Source organism: Spermophilus citellus (genome assembly GCF_964194105.1).
Source record: "Spermophilus citellus genome assembly, chromosome: 5".
In the NCBI taxonomy this organism is placed as follows: domain Eukaryota; kingdom Metazoa; phylum Chordata; class Mammalia; order Rodentia; family Sciuridae; genus Spermophilus; species Spermophilus citellus.
In genome coordinates, this window is record NC_138186.1 from 137522232 (window position 1) to 137539860 (window position 17629).

General features: G+C 41.3%; 1 protein-coding gene across 4 annotated transcripts in view; it reads left to right on the forward strand.

Moving 5' to 3' along the window:
* The first annotated feature begins 1935 nt into the window (after positions 1–1935).
* Positions 1936–17629, forward strand: part of TMEM200A (transmembrane protein 200A) — a 72147-nt gene continuing 56453 nt past the window's right edge. For 3 of the 4 annotated variants that reach the window (XM_081295859.1, XM_081295861.1, XM_081295860.1), the window contains exon 1: positions 2000–2070. The gene's annotated coding sequence lies outside the window, so the exon portion shown is untranslated. Of the gene's footprint in view, positions 2071–17629 lie in introns of all 4 variants that reach the window. The other variant, XM_081295858.1, reaches the window with a different exon arrangement.

Below are 17629 nucleotides of genomic sequence, written 5' to 3' on the forward strand. Positions count from 1 at the left end.
GATTGAACCCTGGGAGCTCAATCCCTCAGCCATATCCCCAATCCTTTTTATTTTATATTTTGAGTCAGGGTCTCATTAAGTTGCCCTTTCTTTTTTAAAAAATATTTCATCTATGAGATTTCTACTCAAAAGTAATCTGCAAATTATTTTAGTCAAAGCAAAATTTTACCCCAATAAGTCCATTTCTTATTTAAATAACTATTTATTTATTTATTTATTTTAGTTGTAGTCGGACACAATACCTTTATTTCACTTTTTTATGTGGTGCTGAGGATAGAACCCAGGGTCCTGCACATGCGAGGCGAGCATTCTACAGCTGAGCCACAACCCCAGTCCCACCCCACCCCCATCGAGTCCATTTCCACAGTCTTTCTTCATCGCCATGTCTAATTTCCAAGATTTTCTTTTAATGTGGAAATTTTTGTATGGAAGACAGCCCCCTCTCCATACATTTTCTACCCCGGAAGTAGACTTTTCTCAAAAGTGATATCAGCAGATCACATATTGAAATACACAAATAGATAGCACCAGAATACCATATTTCCTTCCAGTTTATCACTTAAAACCATCCAGGAACACACAGATTTACCATATCACTACCGCAGGGGGCTGGTGTGCTTTGCACACGTCAGTGTGTTGGCTGGAATATTCAGTAATTCAGAATTATACGATAAACTTATTGAATTGACCTTCATGTATACAGTCATCACTCTATCTCTGCTGAATTGGGGGTAACTGTTGTATTATTTGACGAATAGGGCACAGTTTCCACTCACTGAGACAAGGAGGAGGGGCAAAGTCAATCCCACGTTGACTTTGACATTTGGAGTTTAACTTCAGCATTGTTTATTGGAGCCCTGAGCAACTTAATCCGCCTCAGTCCTAGCTCTGACTCCTCAAGCCCTGGACCCTCGTTCCACACTCCCCAGGGCTGGGCACTGTGGGCAGTTCTCCCCGTGGGTCTGGTTTGGTTCTTTCTCAGCAGCACTCGCGCAGCCGCCAGGGGGACCCCGACCCGCCAAGGTGGCATCTGATAAGAAAGCGTCTGAGGGGCGTGGAACCGAGGGTCCTGAGGCGCCGGCTCCAAGAAAATCCCCAAATCGGCCGGGGCTCCCCCAGTGCAGTAGGGAACCGCAGGACCGGGATCTCTGACTTTGGAACCCGGGTCCCGCTGCAACCAGAGGCGAGTGGGTGTGTCCGTTTCCGCCCTCTGGCCTTCAGCCCTGCAAAGGGCGCCTGAAAGCGGTACTTTGTTCTCCAAGATGGATTTTGTCGGAGGCTGATCTGGGCTCCAGAAATGGAACTTTGCGACTCGGGGGCACATCGGCGAGACTGGGGGTCCTGAAGGGGAAGGAGTGGATTCTGTTTGCATTCTCCAGGAAGAGGGGGCCGGCGGGGCCGGCGGAGTTCCCACGGGTCGTGGGCGGCAACGCGATTGACACCACACTGGTCCAGAGCGCGCGGCGACGCTCCTGGAAGCCCGCCCCGCACCCCTCCCCCAGTTCTCCCCTTCGAGGTTTCGGGATTGAGATCTGGGGCTGGGATCCATCAGGAGCCTAGCAGAAAACTTTCCCTCCCAGACCCAGATACCTTTTGTCTTTCTTGGAAGCGGCGTCAACGCCTGAGCAGTGGTCCCTTGCCCCTGCCTCGCTCGCTGCCCTGGGTGCCCGTGCCCTCGGTGCCCGCGCCCTCGGAGGGCAGGAACGCTTGGACTCTGAGCGCCCGATGGCGGCGGCAGGCGACCCCGCAGCACCGGGCGGGCACAAGCAGCGGCGCGCCCCCGGGTCCGAGGCCTCCGGCGTCACCCAGGCGCGGGGGTAGGAGCGCCTGCACCCCCTCCGCCCGCCCCCTCGCCTGACTCATCCGCCCCCGGTGACCGCGCCGCGTCCGCTGCCCGAGCCCCGCCAGGATGGGTAGGGAGACCGCGGCTGCTAGTGGCTGCCAGGATTCCTGCTGACGCCCCCTACCCCGCCGCCTCCTTCTCTGCCTCCGGAGGCACCCGCCGTCGGGACAGCTCGCGGAGCGAAAACCAAGAGGTCACTGGACACCGAAGCTCTGCGCTCACGACAGGTGAGGGGACAGGAAAGAGTGCTGCTGGGCGTGGGGAGGTAGGTGGGCAAGCCCTGTGGCTGACGGCACGCTTCTTCAGCCTCCTCTCCTCCCCTCCGCCTCAGCCTCCAGAGTTAGGATAAACACTGACGCCTGAAGTTTGGGAAATAAACCAAGTCCGACATCCGTTCGGGACTCCTAAGTCCCCAGAGCGCAAGAAAAGCCTCACGGGGCAGCCTCCAAAAACCCGGAGCCCTGGTGCGCCTGGCCAGGTTTCTCCAAGCTACACCCTCCTTTGTTTCGGTTCCAGGGAGTCAGCATTCTCTGTAAAGATGTCCATGTCGTTAATATATGGCAGAACAAAGTATGGGCAGGGGTTCCTAAAGCAGTATCTCTGTGTGGTTGTACCTACATAGGCAAAAATGGAGAGGTGAAAGCAATTATTTGCAAAATTCAGCATTACTGTTTTTTTTCCCCCTGTAAAGTCTGTCCTTAAGAGAAAAGGTTTGCAAGATTTGCTTCATTAATCATTCTTTTGGGATAATTAATTGTTCAAGCCAACACTTCACATTGTGTGGTCGAAATCTCTCTGTTAGTATTTGCTGCACTTTGATTTAGAGAAGTGTGTGTGTGTGTGTGTGTGTGTGTGTGTGTGTGTAATAATGATAGTTCATTGTTCAGTAGCAGGCATTGGTAATGTCAGAAAGAAAGACAGGTGCATACACACACACACACACACACACACACACACACATATATATATATATATATATATATATATAATTGGAATGTGCTCCTCTACACCTTAGTGTGGTGTATTTAAAATGTTGGTATTACCTTGTCATTTCTTCTGAAAACGTTCAGAAGTAGTTGTGGATAATATTTCAGAAATCTACAGATATTGTTTGTCAGTAAGTATATTTAACTTTTTGGTTTTGCAAAAAGTTCATAAGTTCACTTTCTGTAGTATTTTTTGCATAAATGTTAACAATGCCCGTGAGTGCTGTTTTCTTTAATGGTTTGTCATTTTTTGCATTGTGAAAACACATAAAATGTCCTTCAGTTTGTTATTCAGGTGCTGATACTAGAAAATAATACCATTTTGTGAAAAGTAGGCTAAATTTTGAAACTTTTAAAACTTTGCTTCATTTTTCCACTACTGTTTACCCATACCAAGCATCTGGTAGTAGTTTCATGCTTTTCGACAACTCAAGTGAGAAATAGGAGTTCTTCTAAACAGAAAATAATGCTTCCGTTAAGTGGAAACTATAGTTCAATATTTTAGCAATTTTATGTTATGGGTGTTTTACTTTTAAAAATGTGAAATGAAGTGAGGAGAATTTTTCATTCTTTTAATTAGAGATTTATAGTTATATATAGTAATTGGGTTCATCCTGACAAACTCATATATGCATGGAAATCCTTTTTAGTTCATGATTCCCCTCTCCCTTTTCCTCCAGTCCTTCCAAGTCCTGCTACATAGCTTAAAATCATGAGATAATTTAGTTATAATTTGTATTTTTGGTTATATAATTATCTTCATTGTCTTTGTATCTAGTCTGGGAAAGCCTTCACTAAAGAGGAAATTGATATGTATAAAGTCTCTGTATGCAATTTTCAAGCAGTTGGGACAGAGAAGGCTTTACCTGTTGCCTCTGATGCAGGTCTAGGTAAGTGCAGAGTATCTAAAATATACCTGAAATCAGAAAGATTTAAAAGATCAGGCAGGATCACCATAAAAGGGGGTGGGTGCACTTGTCATTTCAATTTGGAAGAATTTTTAGAGAAGTTTTGAATGCTTCAAGAGTTACATGGCTATATTTGGACTTGTTTAGTCTCAGGATTTTGACAATAGCTCATTGGACAGAGAAAGATGACTACTAACATATAAGGTAAATGAATTTCAATTGATTGGTTAAACTCTCTCATTCCCAGGGGAAATCTTAGCATAAGGAAAAAAGAAATTTGTATTTTACCTATAGAAACTGATAAGGACAAAGATAGAAGCAAAAAATCACCTTTTTATATCTTAAGCAAAAAAGATAATATTAAGTCCTCATAGCAAGTAATACATTTTCACATTATTTATCAAGCAATGCAAAATGTAAAAGAGGATACAGTTTAAAAATAAATTTCGTGAACAGTTACTCACTCTAAGCAAAATATATTGGGAAAAAGAACTTGTGTAGTGACAGAAAAATAAACCTGCAATGAGATCGACCTTTCATTTTACTGAGGAATATGTGATTTGCAGTTTTATTAAGTTTATCCACTTGTTTCTGTACTTAAAATATTTTTTGTTTGCTGAGATCCGAAATGTGCCCCAACACTCAGAAAACATCAAAGGGGCTTTGCTGGGGTGCCATGCTAGCTAACAAACACTCTGATGGTAGGTTCTGGGCTGGTGGTGACAGGTATGGTCAATATGCCACAGGTCACCTAGCAGAACAAGGGTGTCTGTGAGCACCAGGGAGCTGCTGCGGACCAGGGAACAGTATGGTGTTTTGCGAAGGGCAAGGAATGGGGAGCTGTCATCTTGACTGAGCTACTGATTACATGTCCCAGTAAAAGTTCCTTGACCTTTGTGGAAGAAAAAGTACTTTGGACTGGTGACCTTTACATTCTTTTAAAATACTGCATGATGAATTCTGATGGAATTAAAGGCAGGGAGAAATCAGAATGTGTGTGTGTGGGGGTGACTTTACAGTTGGAGGGAGGCAGGTTGGAGGATGTGCTGGTTGGAAGGCATGGATAATGGCTGTGATGATAGGTAATAAAGGCGATCTAGCCTAAGGCATCTGGCCCATCATTCATTATCTGAGTTGACAATACAGAATAAAATAATAAATACCAATTTTCACTTGGTACTTGATGGTTTTTGATGAGTCTTTACAAATAATGGCAATTGATTTTCATAGCAACCCTCCGAGGTAATTAGAGCAGAAAGGTGATGAAACCAAGACTAGTACTGCAAAGCAAGTTTGCATCAGTATGAGCCATTGCCTTTCTGCAGGGTTTATAGAGATAGCAGAAGCTAATGCACACTTCAGAAACCCTGAATAAACAGGAGAGAAGGATACGGTTGGTGTCAGATTTCTGTGGAGGTTGAATTTCTGAGTCAAAATTTAGCTTACATTCTCAAAGACAAGAATCTCCAATTATGAGACTAAGATGCCCAGAAGGACCTTAAGTTCACAGCATATATGTTCATTCTGATTGCTCCAATTTTCGCTTCCCCCCACCTCATTTCCTTCCCCTTCCCTAGCAGATTTCTGGGAATATGTCTATCACAGAGTAATTGATAAGACTAGTTCAAGAGCTTTGAGTACCACTGGAAAAAGTAAATATCCATAACTTCAATAAAGGTGAGGATTCTTGTGTTAATTAGTGGGGAGTATTCTAGTAGCAAGTTGTGCTTTGGAAACTTTGTCCCCAAAGGTGAAATTATGCAGAAAACATAAGAGTGTAGCCAATTGTGGATCCATACATTTCCTCTGCAGTACCTTCTCACTCTGTCCTGAACACCAATTGTGTCAAGAATCCCCCGCCCCGTACCACCACACTACCCTGTGTTTTTGTGGGAGGGAATTCGTCAGGATTCATTTAATTATGTGCACAAAGAAACTACATCTAACTAGGTTAAACAAAAAGGATTTATTGACAGACATGAATGGAAAGTCCAAAAGTGGACCTTGTTTTAGTCACAGCTGGAACCAGAAATTCACATGTCTTGTCAGGGTTATTTCTTCCCTTTCTCATTTCTTAGCTCCACTTCTCTCTGGATCGACCCTCTTTGTATGTACAGAGAAAGATCACTGTTGGAAGTTACAAGACTCCACTCTTGGGTTGGGGTCCATAAGAAAGAAAGATCCTGTCTCTTCCAGATTCTGTTTGTGTGATTCTTTTGGAAGGATTCTGAGTGGCCTTGCTTTGTGGTTATGGCATCAGTCTCTATGTCCAGCAGAGATTTGCTTCTATGATAATCTCAGACTAAATCTTGTGCCCAACTTTGTGTATATGTGGTTCTGGTAGTCGCCAGATTGGGAGGAGGAGGCTGGTCCATGAGGGACAATTCTATTGAGATCACATAGAAATGTGATTCTCTCAAGAAAATGATGCTGCCAATTAAAAGAAACATATCTCTTACTGTTGATAATTTCTCTTCTTACACAAAGATGTGGAGTTTGCCCATGGAGGCAACTCAGGTACCCAAAGCTGTTCAAGTTCCAATAGTGGGACCTTCCTCCTAACCAAGGTGATATTCAGTGATGAAATAATTCCCTCCTGCCTAGGCGTGTTAAAAGAAGTGTGATTTCCAGAATAATATTGAACAAGGAGTCCCCAATTTATCCATATCAGTGTACTATTAGCAAATCCCTGTGCTTTACTTCCAGACTAGGGATTTCATTTTCAGAAGCTGCACATCTGGTCATTATGAGATTGAGGACCTTTGCTTTGGGCATTGTAGACCAGGGAAAACTCAAACATGGAAGTGATGTGATGAATCCAGAAATATTATTTATGCAGTTCATTGGGTTTGTTGGAGATGTGCTAATGGGGAGCAGCTGGCACAACTTAGGGTTTGTACTTAAGATAAGATATTGGGTCCCTACTTAGAGTATTGATGGAAACTGTGTGTGAGCAGCATTATGAATTTCTGGTGAGGTTATAAGTCAGGATGAAGAAGTATCTGTGTTAATAGAAGCATTTGTGGAATGGAATGGGTCAGAAGGGACCAGACTAGGAAGACAGGCTGGGACAGTAGGTGAAATGGTTGTGCATGGTGGTAGATAGGTAAACATCAACTGGATTGTGTAGAAAGGCAGCCAGTGGTCACTCTGAGTCCTAGAGGCACGTGTAGAACTGACTTTTATTGAGGACCTACCTGGTATGGCAGATCCTGTGTTGTATGCTTTGAACTCATTGTATTATTTAAACTTCATAACATCCCTCTAAAGTAAGCAAATTAAAAGTTAGGGGAGGTAGGTTTACTCAAGATTATGTTATTATTAAGTAGTAAGTCTGGAATTCAAAACCTGGAATTTTGATGCCATACCCTGGTATGTAACCACTATGGAATACCATCTCTCAAACCCACTGTATCCAAACTAGATAATGGACTCAAAAAGCCTTCTATTGTGCAAATCAGGCTTCCAGAGTACAGGGAAGACATAAGTCGTAGAATACAGGTTATTAGAGTGAAAGTGCAGAGTGTCCATGTTCAGAGAAAAGATGGACAAGGGTGCCAAGGTAAAACCTTAGCAAAGAATATCACATAGATTCTTGGTTTGGGGGTTGGGGTATAGCAAGGAAAGGGATTGGGGGCAGTATCAGGAAGTTGAGCAGGTGGGCAGATCAATAGAACAACTGACTTTTGATTTTTGATCTGAGAACAGGAGCTCTGCCATCTGCTCTGGCTTTAAATGTCCTTCCTGGGATAAGTCAATAAGAATGTGGAATGTGCAGCTTCTCTGAGGGAGACTGGATTCTATTCGTTATCAGGCACTGTGAAAAAGAAGAGCTAACATATGTAAAGCATCTACCATGTGCTTTAGATATATGATCTCACTAAATCTTCATTACAGTCCTGGAAAGGTAAATATCATGCCCCCTCCCCTTTTTGAGCAAGGAAATGAAGGCTCAGAGAGATTAACTTGCTTGCCTGAGTTCCTGGAGCCAGATCAGAATGTAAAAGAGCTGGCACAGAATCCATGGTCTATCTGAATCTAGAATTCATCCTGAATCGTCAGGGTGGCATCCTAGCCCTAGCAGGGCAAGGTCAATTTCAAGTCTGAGTGTAGCAATGGGGAAATCAGCAGGGGTATCTTGTTGTGAAAGAAAGCAGTGATCTAAGTGTTAAGACCTGTGAGTGCAGGATGAGAGAAGACCATCTGAAGAGACTTGTCCAGCAGGATTGCACTCAGCTTTGGCAGAAACTTAATGATCTAGTATAGTAGGCTTTTGCCCGTCCATGCAGGATCTCTATCATTATGCAGGGTAGACACGTCAGCAAGTCAGATGTTTGGAAAGCTTAATTTTAGTCACCGACTTCAGTTTAAAAGGAACTTCTGCCAACTGCTATGGCCTGAAGTTACCTTGATACTTATACATTGTCCTGAAATATGAAAGATAAGAAGGAGGTGGGGAGGAGGGAGAGACCAGCACGTGCTGAATGCATTAGGTATGTGGGACACACTTAAGTTTCAAAGGTATATATATATCTGAAGCTGCTCTAAATGAAAAGGTTTACTGATGGAATATGAACCACATGTCATGCACCAACAAATGCAAAGGGAAGTTTGTATCTGCTCAGATGTACAATCAAATATACAGAAGACTATTTTGTTCCCATTGGATTGTGAGATCCTTGAGATCAGGGATTCTGTCTTATAATTTAATAATTCAAGAATTGAATGACACACACACACACACACAAGCACATGCGCATGTACAAAAGAGGAAGGGTAATGAGAATGTCTATGACAATAGATATATTTGTGAGAATCTTACAGCCTATTTGGGGAAGTAAGACAACCATGCATAAAACTTAATGCAATGGAAAAAATGTAATTTTAGAGTTGAAAGAATCAGAGAGCAACCAGGAGTGCAGTGTCAGCTAGTGTGGTGAAATACAAAATTAATAGCAGCAGCTGAACATAAGTGTTATAGTGCCCTTTTAACGTGAAGAAGCCAACTGGAGGTGAGTGCTGATGAATATGCATGGGCAGAGAGGGGCAGAGAGCATTCTGGGAAGGACTAAGAACTTATCGCCCTCCACCCTGAGACCAGCAGAAACTCACCTGTTGAGCATATGCATGATACTTCTTACAGAGAGGGAGAATGTACTGTGTCTCAGCAGGAGAGAGTGAGAAATTTCTGGTAGGATTTGGGCTTGTGTTGGGTGATTTGGGAGAGGGCATTGCTCTGGATTGAAGCAGTTAATCCTATGATTCTGTATCTTAATATAGCTGATACAGAGGGAGGCAAAACTAGAGGGCCTCCTGATGGGGGCGGGTAAAGCAGCAGTAGTCACTCACGATAACCTGAATGGGGGATGTTTGGCCCTTCTGAGGTTCAGATAATATTCATGTTTTTGTTCTCATTGGATTGTGAGATCCTTGAGATCAGGGATTCTGTTTTATAATTTAATAACTTAAGAATTGAATCTCATAATCTAATAAGAGAGCCAGATGTAAACAAATGATTGCAATACCGTGAGTAAAGCTGGTAGAGATGAAAAGAATTTTGGAGTCTGATGAAACAAAAACAATGCAAGCTCTTCTGGAAACAGTGAACTAATAACAGAGGTGCTGAAAAGAAAATATTTTCCTTTTGGGAATCAGCATCTTTGGGCTGAAATGTGGGATGAATCCAAAGAATTTCAGTATTTTCTCTAAGCTGATGTTGGCAGAGGAGAGACACAAATTTTGGCTCCCTTGGCAACGTGAGTCAGATTGGCTCAGTGAACATATATGTGCAAGTATTTGTAATATATTAGCATTGCTGAAGAGATGGCATTATTTATAATCATAGAAGCAATACACACTTCCCATAAAAACTTTGAAAAATGTATTAAATATTAAAAATCCAGGGAGAAAATTTACCTATAATTCTATGACCCAAAGGTACTCCTAACATTTTGGCATTTCTTCTTCCTATTTTTTAATGATTTTTTTTCACAGTTGGTATTACAACTTGCTCTGTTAGCTTAACCTTGTGTCCTAAACTTCTAGGCAACTTTTTTAATGTTGTAGAGTATTGGATTGTGTGTGTGTGTGTGTGTTTGTGTGTGTGTGTGATAATTTATCAACTGTTTCCTTAAAAATGGACCTTTAGACTATTTAGAAATATTTGGTATATAAATGACACTTTGATGAAATTTTTGTCCAAATTTCAGGTTACTTTTTTATGGGGGGATAAAGCTTACACATTTACCTTTATACTATTTTATGAATTTTATCAGATTATTTCTTTAAGCAAGATCCATGGAAAGGTAATTCTTGGGTTTAAGGACATGAATGTTTCCAAACTTAAGATACTCAATGCCAAGTTGATTTTCAGAAAAAGTGAAACTGGGATTGACAGAATATGGAAATACCCCTCCCTCACCAGGCCCTCACTAGATTGATTTTTACTTATTTGTTGTTTTTAAATAGAAAAGCTACCATGTCAAAATGAATACTAGTTTATGCTAACTGATGATTGTGTCTCTTTGTTACCCAGAACTCTCTTTTAGAATGTAGATTGGTACATTCCAAAATACAATGAGCCACTCACTTCAGTTTTCAAATTTATTTAGAAGTATTCCTGAGCATGCAGAGAGGGGCCATTACAGAAAGAAAATTAAGTTATGAATGATATTTTTTTGAAAGCCAACTCTATGTGCCTCCTGTGAGGGGACTCCTCAGGTCATAGTGTGGAATGACTTGGAGTAGAGGGACTGGGAGACCATGGCCCCATGTTGCAGAGCCCAGGCTTCCAACAGCCCTGCCTCTACAGCCTTGGTGCTGAGGTCCTGGGGTCATGGAGTGATCTGACTGTAGCCTGACTTGTGCTCATGGCCCTGGAGTGTCCCCTGTCTCTGTAACACAAGTGAGGACAGGTCCCTATTGGTTTTGTTCCTGGTTCAATCCCCATTGGTAACCCAGGCCCAGGTTGTCCTGGGAAGTAGACTATAAAGATAACTTGAGATTTTCTCCTAGAGAACTTCTGCTCATTTGGTCACTGAGTCTGCAAAACAAAACAAAACAAAAAGATGCCAAGTTTTGAACTTGCTAATGTGATTGCTTTCCAAAGAAAAGTGAACCACATCATGGTGTTGAGTTTTCATATAGATGCATTGATTTATTTCACAAGAAGTTTAAGGATAATCCTTAAACTTAAGGATTATATAATTATTATAATCCTTAAACTTAAGTTTAATCCTTAAACTTAATCCTTAAATTTAAGGATAATCCTTAAACTTCTGTAGGGTTTTCATTATCTCATTGTATGCGACTACGACTACAATGGAACTTTTAAACTTACTGCAGGATCACTTGGGTGACAATTTCAACTTTTCTGTCATTACCATATTTCTACAAAAATCATTCACAATTCACAATTCTGAAATAAAAAATATTTTTGTTTTCTTTTAAAAGTTTAAGAAAAATATTACAACATTATTTTCTTTTATCAGTCTCAGTCAATAATTTTGGATAAAATTATTTTTATTCATTTGCTCAGCAAATAGTTACTTAGGAAGATGCTGCTGCAGATGCTGTTAAATTATAGTTATGACCCACTTTGTCAAGTAGGAGACTCCTCTTACACAGTGAAAATGTAGAACACTGTGTGGGAAAGCATGTCCTGTATATTTATTGTTTGCTTACTGATATGTGAATTTCTGATAAAATGCATAAAATAGCGAACTCAAGCTTGGTAGGAAGTTTGTTAATTAACAAATGATTCAATAAATATTGTGTGCTGGCAGTTGGGGATTGGGTGATGATCTGAGTAAAAGTGTGCATTCTAGATGGGGAAGATGAATAGTAAAAATACAAACAAGCAAAGCAGATGGTCAGAGAAGACCTCTGGGGCATTTGAGCTGAGACCTGAGAGTCAATAAGGAGCCCACCTCACACATTTGAGCAGGGAGGGATTAGGGTGGACTGTACACAGTGCCCTGGGAGCCATTAGAAGGCTGGGCTTTTGGAGCATGATGTTTGAAGCCATGTGTTAAAATAGAGGTTGAAGTCAAGAATAAAGTGATATCTTAATATGATTGTGGATATTGCAGATGGGAGATATGTAGATATGCTCAAGATGTGCCATATATCACTCTTTGGCTAAAGACATTTCATGTTTAGTATGCCCACCTTCAAAGGAGTTTTAGTATAAACAAAATATTAAATACAAATATATAAATATTAATAAATGACAAACATACTTAATATACATGAATTTAAGTAAATATAAATTTCAATGAATATGCATATCTTAGTAAGTCCACTAGAATGCTTTTTGTGATGTGAAGCTTATAATTTTAAACTGTGCTTGTCATAGTGACTTGTGTATTTTATGCATTTGGCAAACATTTTCGGAATTAATTATATAAAATATTTTATGTTGTGACGGGGAAAAAAAATTCTAGTATATAAAATTGCATTTAAGGCACAGGATTTTTTTATAACAAGACCAACTCTTTCTTAGGAAAAAAAATAGTATGTTAACTATACTTTGAATATTAATAGTAATTTAAAATTATATTCAAATGTTGAAAGATGAAATATTGAAAATAAAAATATAATACAATCATCTTCCCACATACCTTTTGTTCTCCCAGTGTAGGTAGAAATCTCCACAAAGTCCACATTTTAGGTAAAAGTTTCATTAGCATCATGTGGTTATATCATACCTTACTTGACTTGTGCAAGTTCCTTATGTATTTTGTGAGTCTCTCAAGCCTGGAACTGACCTCTGTTCAGAAGATTTCTGCCAACACTGGCACAATGGAATATAAGATGATAATAGCACATAATCAATGAGGCTTATTAATGAAAATTTAGCTCAATCTTCTTCAGGAGATCTGTTTCACAATATACTGGTTGAGTCATCAGATGCTCATTGAGAGCATTCTAAGTGCCTGCCACTGTGTTTGGTGCTAGAGCCTAACAGACTTCTCTCAAGGACTCATGGGCTAGAGAGCCACTGGGTAAGACTAGGTACTTTCTGCAAGAGTCTTAAAATAAGATGATACAGGGGACTCCCTGAGTCTAAATTTGGAGAAGAGGTGTGATAGTGCAATTGTCAAGTAGTTCACAGATGCCTTAATTTTGGAATTTGGCTAAATGATTTTAAGAGGCAGGTTATAAAGAAGACAGATGAAAACCTCAGCACATGCCATCCATCTCCAGGTAACAAGGCCACCTGTGCCCTGATTCTCATGTCTACAGATACTGCCCTGGGGATTCCCTGTTCTCTTCCACAGCTGCCAGAGACTCGTCTGCTCATTTGGCAGGAGACCCAGCTGCTGGCTTGTTTGGCAGGCCCCAGGGATTCACCCCTACCTGCAGCCTCATTAACGCAGCCTGCCCTTCTTCCATTTCCTGAATGCAGGGCTGCATCTTGGCTCTCCTGCCTTGGCATACAACAACCTAAGTTGCTCCTCCAAGTCCTCATTGGCTCCACCTTGCCCTGAGCTTCAAAGGCTCCTGCAACTTTGGGTTGGAAGAGTCTTAACCTTGCTTCCTCTTGATCGTTATTATTATCTTCCTTTATTCATTTTGTAAATATTTTCTGAGTATTTACCATGTACTCTTTTAGTCCCTGGAAATGTCAGAGGGAACAACAAATTTCCTGTCTTTCTGACCCTTACATTCCAGTTAGAGAAGACAGATAGTACACGTATTATTTGTTGTGACAATAAGAAGAAAAGTAAAGCAGGACTCAAGGGCAGAAAGCAATTGGGATGGAGATTGCAAGGCGTGGACAAAGAAGAGCCCTCTCATAAGGTCTGACATGGAGCTGAGACCTGAATGAAGTGAGGGAGGAAATCATCAGACTGACTCAGGAATGTGCCAGTCAGGGAAAGCAGGAAGCACAAAGGCGCTGAGGAGGCCAAATGTGAGGTGGTCATGGGCTTAGAATGCTTGAACAGCCAGTGTGATTAGAACAGTGTAAGGACTTACAGAGAGCACTAGGGCTATGAGGGAACTTTGGACTTTACTCTGAATAACCTGGGAAGCTTTTGCTGAAATTTTAACCTACAGTGTGGGCTTCACTTAGCCTCATCCTCACATTCAGCATTAGTCCCAGGAAGAAACACGCAGTGAGCAAGAGCCCAGGTGCCTGTACCTATCAGCAGTAGGCCCTGCTTGATGGGCCTGAACTCAAACCCAAGGTTCTTAGACATCATGTGTTCAAATGAAAGTGACCTTGATAAAAACCTCAAAACAAGAACAGCCCTGAGGATTCCATAGCCAAATGGGAGATGTTTTGCTTCAGAGGCAAACAAAACTTGGTTGTGGGTTGAAAATGGTATGCATTCACAGAATCAGAATGTGAGGGCCGGGAAGGGAATTTTTCAGACAAGAGTGAAAAATCTGAGGTCCAGGGAAGCAGTTCACTTTTCTAAAGTCCATTTACCAAGTCCAGTACAAGATTAAACTCCAGGCCTTTCTCCTCCCAGTTATGTCTCTCGAAGAATGTAGGTGATAGACGCGTGCTGAGGAAAAGCAAAGCTGTGAAATTTGGATTGAGATGATCTACTTAATAAGAACTGGGCTTTCGGGATTAAAGACCTTGAGAATCTCCAAAAAGCTCCATTAAATCCAGTATTCATTTGGTCTCAGGTACTCGTGAAGACCTCCCATGTTTCCAGGTACTAATTGTGCATGGGAATTCGGAATTTGGTGGCCCTGGAGTTTATAATCTGGGAGTGAGGGGGTCAGAAAAAAATTACACCATCAATAATGATGTAATTGTACATGTGATTAGTGCCACAAAGATGGCTGAAGAATACTCTCCATCAAACATCTAAGATGGGACTAGAGACAAGAGAGGAGCTAGTTTGGAGAAGATAAGAGCCAGATGAAAGTCCTGTGCAGGAAGGCTGGGGGAGGAGGAGTTTGGTATCTTTGAGAAACAGAAAGACTGTCCTGTTGCTGGATCCCAATGAGAGGAGGACAGAGGATAGGAGGAGGTTAGGTTTCCATCATATAGTGCTGTGAGAACCAGTAACATCTGATGCTTGATCCTAAGAGAAGCATAAGGCTTTTTGAAAGGAAGATTGATACTGATATAAGGTGAGATTGAGCACTTTGGTGAATTTGTGGTGGCAGTTGGGGGAGGCAAGACTGCATGAGGGAAGAGATAACAGGGCCTGATGCTGGGTGGTGGCCATGATGTTGGAGTGACATGGCCAGAGTCAAGAGAGGTTTTGAAGGCAGCATCAGCAGGCCATGTTAACTGATAGCCCACAGGAAATTGTGGTCCCCAAGGCTCCAAGATTTGAGCATGAGCAAGTAGATGGATGACAGTAGCATTTATGCAGATGAGGAAGCCTTTTTTCCTGTGCTTGGTGAATGAGTTCAGTTTGCACACACTGGGTTTGAGATGCCTGTGAGACATCTCTGAGGAAAAGGTAAGTCCATGCTTGGTGAGATGGGTTAGGAGCTCAGATGAGACGATTGGAATGGAGACATAAATTGGAGTCATTAGTATCACGTTGACAATTACGATACAGAGAGAAACAAGGAAGGTGGCTTAGGAACAGGTACGGGGGCTTTCCACATTTCAGGGAGTCTAGAGAAATGTACTAAGAAGTAGCAGCCCTGAAGATGGGAGGAAAGCCAGGGGTGATGTCCTTGATGGAGGGCACATGTTATGAGCGATCAAGCTTTGTTTGTGCTTGGTTTTTCCTGAGCCCTTTTTGAAGATTTGGGTTCATCTTTGTTTCTCCAACTTAATACATCAATGTAATCCTGATGTAGTATAGCCTTCAAACTTTGGGATAAAATGAGATTAAAAATTACTGAAAATCTGTTCTTGATGTTCACAGCTGTTGATACTAGTAGGACAGAATAGATGCAGGAGTCATACCTTCACATTGGTTATATAGCACATCTGAAGGTCAATTTCATTATCATGCCATTTGCGGCTCCACTGCCGCCTTCCAATTTAGTAGGTCTTGGTATTTTTTAAAGCATTTGCAAGTTTATTACTAGTTTGCGTACTGTTTCATGATAGATGTTTTTTTTTTTTTTAAATCATGAATAGAAGCTTCAGCTTTCCAGAGTATTTATTTTGCAGGACAGTATAGGGGGAAGTTTCTTATTTAAAAGAGAAAGGTTTGAATCTCTGAGAATTACCGTAGTAGCTTTTATTTTGAATGTATTTGAGTTCATTAAAATTGAAAAGAAACTTGTTATTGGAGGTTGAGTTTAACCTCTCCATTTGGGAACCCTCTCAGCCCATTCCATATGTGATGTTGGATCCTTAGGGAGCCTCACATCCTCGTTCTTATTTTTCTGCAGGAAAAGACACAGTGCAGAGTCATCGGTAGTACAGAACACTAATGTGCAAAAATTGAAAATCAGCCTTGTGTGAACATTGTCAAATTAGAAGTGATTAACTACATTTACTGTACATTTTCTCTAATCTTTTAATATAGTCTTTTCATTTTTCAAAGTATTTTTTTATAATATTAAAAGGCTAAAGGCTGGGGGTATAGCTCAGGGGTAGAGCATTTGCCTAGTTGCACAAGGCCCTGGATTCCAACCCAGCACCACACACACACACACACACACACACACACTCACAAACATACATAAATATTAATATTCATAAGTCACCTGATTTATAAATGAAGTTATAAAAACACTTAATATTCCTTACGATGTTCCTAATTGTCTCTTAAGTTATGATTTAAAAGTAAAAAATAGAAACTGTCTTGGCCTTTGTGTCTTTGGGGCAGTAGCACCTTGCTGTTCCAGGTCCCCTGTTGAATAAGAAGCCTTCAGTCAGTCCTTTAGCACCTTTTCTTCTTACAGAAATATTTATAAGGGAAACTCACCAGTGGGCTTATCTGTCCTGATGTAAGGGTTCACACGTTATGTAAGACCTTCATCAGAAATGTGTCATAAGAAGTAGTGTCAGTTAGCATGTGCTGTTAAGTACAGCAAGATCTATCCATTTGCTTGCCCTCAACAACAACAACAAAGGTTTTTTTCCCCCAGATCCTTGCCTTCAGACAAACCATCTCTGAAGATGACTCTTGCAGAAAGGGGGTAGAGCTGTTTTCCTGTTCAGAGAGGACTCTGTGTGGACATTGACTTCCCCTTGGACACAGTGGGGGAAGGATGGTGATCAGCCTTGAGTCATTGTGCTGGAGACTCCACTAACTTTTCTCCAAGTGCAGAGCTATGAGAATACCATCCATCTTTCTATGGCAATCACAGAACATTGAGGGACAGTCCCAAAGCTGCCTTGTATCCTGCTAGACAAACATAAGAGTTTGATATTAAGCCTGGGGAAAGAGAGATAACCTTATTTTTTTTCCTGTAATTTTACCTTCAAGAGGCTAGTTAATTAACCCAGCTGCCCAGGGTCCTCTCTGAATGGAATCTCATCCTTGATCTGTCACTTCGTCTTCCATTCACTCAACAACCCACTACTACCCGGCTACCTGCCTGGAGTGGTTCTTCTTCAAAGATAGTTGTACAGATATATAATCAACTTTTGATTATTTGGATTCCTTATGACTTAAGAGAGGTTTTCTTTTTTTCTTTTTCTTTCTTTCTTTTTTTTTTTTTTTTAGAGATCCATTGCCAAGGATAATTTGAAAATCATGAGATAATTTGAGCATCACCACTCAAGAGATATTAGACCTTGGGTAAATTACTTCACCTTGCTGAGCCCCAGTTCAGTGAGGGACAGAATGACCTCCTTAGAAGGGATATTGGGGGTGGGTATAAAAGGTCAAGTAAGTAAAGAATATGGCTCAGTGGATGATACCAGTTGTTGGTGTTGCCCGGTATTGATTCCTTCCCTCCTGGCTCCCACTGTCCTCTCTCTGTCCCCACTCCCCAACCTGGGTGTA